We start from the raw sequence: 4,786 nt of genomic DNA on the forward strand, positions 1-4,786 counted from the left end.
CTTTCCATTGTTATGTTTGGCCTTATTCTTCAACTTCGGACAGTCTTTCTTCCAGTGCCCTTTTTCTCGACAAAAGGCACATTCATCTTTGCTGGGTCTGGATCTTGACTTGGATCTTCCCTTCTTTGTCCTCGTTTGATTTTGAGGACGACCCCTCACAAATAGTGCTTCTCCTTCTCCGCCCTTCTGTTTTTCTCGCTTTCTTTGTTCATAGCTGTACAAAGCCGAACAAACTTCTCTGAGAGAAACTTCGTCATTTCCATGGAGTAGAGTAGTTTCAAGGTGCTCGTACTCATCAGGAAGTGACGCCAACAACATCAAGGCCAAGTCACCATCATCATAAGTTGTATCCATATTTTGCAAATCTGTGACCAACTTATTGAAACTGGTGATATGTTCATTCATCGTGGTACCAGGAACATAGGTGAAGTGAAACAGTCTCTTCTTCATGTACAATTTATTTTGACTGTTTTTCTTCAAAAATTTATCCTCCAGTGCTTTCCATAATTTACTTGCAGAAGTTTCCTTTGTGTATGGATATTTCTGCTCTCTAGCAAGGTAGGATCGAATGGTACCGCAAGCAACACAGTTGATAATTCTCCAATCTTCTTCTCCAATAACATCTGGTTTCTTTTCTTCAATGGCCAGATCTAGCCCTTGTTGAAAAAGGACATCTAGAACCTCGCCTTGCCACATCCCAAAATGTCCGGACCCGTCAAATATTTCTACCGCAAATTTCGCATTTGACACAATTCTTGTCATAAGCGAAGATGCCAATGATGACGTATTGTTGACACTTGATGTAGATTCTTCTTGTTTATTGTCTCCCATCTTTGACACAAATATTATTTAATAGCTGACGACACAAATCAAGATTATTTCCTTTCTGGTGTGGAAGATCAGACTAAGCTGCAACCACAGAGCATACTCAGACAGAACCTTGACTCAGTTACCAAGATAAATCTTTTCTGATGTGGAAGATCAGACTATGCTGCAACCACAGAGCATACTTAGACAGTACCTTGGCTCTGATACCAATTGTTGCGGAAGCCAAATGTATAGAGTGTGAATAAGTCACAACTACTATACCAAAATTTATGACAGCCACCAAATAATAAATAAGACAACAAAGCAACAATAAAGGGAACACCAGAATTTACGAGGTTCGGCTAATTTTGCCTACTCCTCGGACACAACCAATATTTTATTCCACTCCAAAAATACAAGTGAAATAATACTAAAGAGAGAAGATACAAATGCCTTAAACAGATGAGAAGGCAAATGAGAGGTGTGTCTAAATCCTAAACATTAAGCCTTCTTTTATAGGGGAAAAGTTTCCCACCAACTCCTTAACTCACCGATGTGGGATGGAAATTTGACATAATTCAACAGAAAAGAAGTCATGCTAAGCAGATCCAATTGAAGATATCTAGAAATACATATAATCATGTGCTTGTTAACCTGTTCTTTTATTTATTTTTGGATAAGTTCAAGTACCTATTAAACCTAATTCCATGCACTTTAAATGATTTTAACTCGACAAAATCAAGATTGTAGTTGTCTGAAATCAACCGGTGCTACACATAAGCGAAGTAAAATTGAAAATTCACCTTAATTACTGAAGCCAATCTATATGAATATCCCACCTACAAGCTACAACTCAATAGGGAAGAATACTACCAAAGCATGTACCATGACCAGACAGTTCAAGAACAAAGCGAGTAAGTACCATAAAACAAATGATACCTATTTTGTTTTATAAGGTGAAATTTGGAGATGAATGACGTGAAAAACAGAGAAATTTTATCTAGAAAGATGCAGTAATTTGAAGACCAATGAAAAATGGCAAGAAATTCAAACCTATTTGACTTATGGGATGCCAATGCAAGAAGTTCATTAGAAAGGCATAGATTATTTGACAGTTGGACAAAATCAGTACTGTCTATCTTCCTTAGTTAGAGGTGCTTATGAAAAACTGATTTGCGATTCTACTACCATAATATAATAACCCACAAGAGAACACACTTGTTATTATTCACACCAAGGTTGAAGAAGGCTATGATTTCAATTTCTTGAGCAATCAAAATTAGCACAGACGTTTCAGGAGAAAGAGGAACCTGAGGGTTGTTTAATTCCACAACAGCCACCTGCCGCAGCTATGTAAATATTTTCAAAAGCCTATCCTTTGCTGTCACACCAATTCGACAGTTGTGCATCAACTCGTGTATTATGATGCAACAAATAATACTGGGTCATTTAGTTTCTATCAAATATATATGATGTCAATTATTTGTATGTATTCATAATACTTGAATGAATATAATAAAGACATTAAAGAAGATTAATTGGACAATTCTAGTAGTAAAACTAATCACATCATTGAAATATGCAAAGATATCCATATAAAATCAAACAATGAAATAATCTCTAAGATAGAAAATGAAATTACTATATTAAAATTTGGTTAGTGTGACAGTACCTTTTAGTACCAACTTGTGAAAACATTTACTTTAGAAGATCTCTTAAAAATACCTGCAACACAGATTATACGTGTTAGTAAGCAGTAAAGGAACATAAAGACATCAAAATAGAAGATGAATAAATTTTTAACTTATTTCTCATTTCGTTTCTTAAACGAACAATAGATTTTTTTCGCCAACATATTGAATAGTGATATATAAAAATTTATAAGAGGAAATCAGTAAGTACATTCAAATAAAGAAATAAAATACAACTATTATTACCAATATACAATAGACCCCCCTCCTTTATCCGGGCTTGGGACCGGCTGTGTTACAATATAATTTGAACACAAACGGAGTTAAAAATATTATTTTTTTCTTGATGTAAATGTCAGCCAGATCAGCTTCACAGAGTTGAAAAAAAATCACATAAATATGCAAGTAGCTTTTGTATTTATAGATTTGCAAAGATGAATGCTTTGACTTATTGATCTTGGAAAGTTTCACAATGTAAATATTCTGATTTGTATATTGTGCATAAGAAAACTATATCAGATGAGTAAAAGTTTAGGAAGGATTTGCAGATACACAAGCCAAGTCTTATTTAGCACATAGTAAATTGCAGAGAAATTATCTCAAGTCTCAAGAAAATTATTGAAATAAAGAACATAAGGCTAAATCAGGAATATAAAGAAGAAAGCTACAGACTTATAGAACTGCTTTTTGAATGATTTCGTCATACACTATGTTATATGTAGAATGGTCATCATTGTTATCTACTGTAGGTGGTCGGATTAATATTTTAATACAACTTGAGTTTCGTCTGTTGGGAGCAAATGTTCCTTTATTTCAGGCCAAGAGGGATTACATGTTATGGTCAGAAATATATCAGGCTTTCCAAAATGCTGCACTAATGCAATAACATCCATATAACGTTGACGCATATCTCTCGGACCACCCGTAAAACTTGTCGGAAGAAAGTTTTGTTTTCCTATCTTAGAAGCTTCTCTTTCGCCAAGTCTCAAGATATCTAAAAGTCCTTGTAGTACATCAATCCGAAATAAATCTTGGTTAAATGAGGCAAAATCTAATATTTGAGTTTCTACTTTTATGAATTCATCAACTGAATATTGTTGAATTAATCTACCAGAATGTAAAACTCCGTTTTCCTCATTGTCTCTCATCTGGAGTTTGTAACAGTAGTATTCACGACAAGAAACATTATTTCTTTTTCGTTTCCCCTTTTGCAGAACATCCGCTTCTATATCTAGTAGTCCATCAATTGAACACATGTTAGAGACACTCGGAAGCTACTCAGTCTCATAGTAAGCTCTCTTTCTCAATTTATTTCTAAGTTGTACGATTTTTGGAATACCGCAATGCTAGCCGTTTTGACCATAAGGAACTAAAAGTGGATATTGCAAAGGATCATAGTAACTATAATAGTAATTTACTAATTGGCTTTTGTTACCGTGAGTATAAATTCGAATATGGGGTGCAGAACTATTATTGCTCGTTTCTTGTTCTAGCCATAATGTTGTTACTTCTGACACAGTTAGCAGGTTATATACTCGTTGATCTAAGCCAGAGCCACATCTCAATGCAATATAAAAGTTTGATAATTCTGGAATATGTATTAGATATTTCAAGAAGATACAATAAGGATTTATCTTTAGTATGTCCATTAGCTTCTCAACAATCGATTGTCGAAGTATTCGATTTAATATTTCTGCATTCTCATCGTAAAAATACAATTGTAAATTTCTTGGTCGCCGATTTGTTGGAATTAAATCATTTATAAAGTGATGCATTTGACCTTGTACTCTAAATGTATAAATTTCTTGGTTTCTTTTTGCTAGTACTTTGTCATAGTTCACTCCAAGGGAAGTAAATACAAATATATTGTTGTATAATCTAAGGTAGGTACGGAAGTGTTCAGATTCTTTGGTATTGCCTAAATATAAATTCAAGAGTTCATTAGACATTTCATGTGACGTCAACTTAAATGAACTATTGTTACAACAAAATGTTGGTGGCTCATATTTAAATCTTTTGCTCCACAATATTTACAGTCTGGAACAATTTTTAAAATGGTTGCATTAGTGGGTAGTTTTCTAATGTTCCAGTTCTAACTTATTATTTTTGATTTAGAACCTGTGTATATTAGTTGCAATAATATATCATATTAGTGTTGAGAAGAGAGAGGCAGCAAGTGGTGTTATGAGATTAAATTGAGAGAAACCTAGATTAAATTGAGACAAACCTTTGTTTATGATAGTAGATATCTCTACATGATGTCGGTCACAGGGTGCACCAGAGGTCGA

Source organism: Nicotiana sylvestris, chromosome 10 (assembly GCF_000393655.2).
Source record: "Nicotiana sylvestris chromosome 10, ASM39365v2, whole genome shotgun sequence".
NCBI classification, from domain to species: Eukaryota; Viridiplantae; Streptophyta; class Magnoliopsida; order Solanales; family Solanaceae; genus Nicotiana; species Nicotiana sylvestris.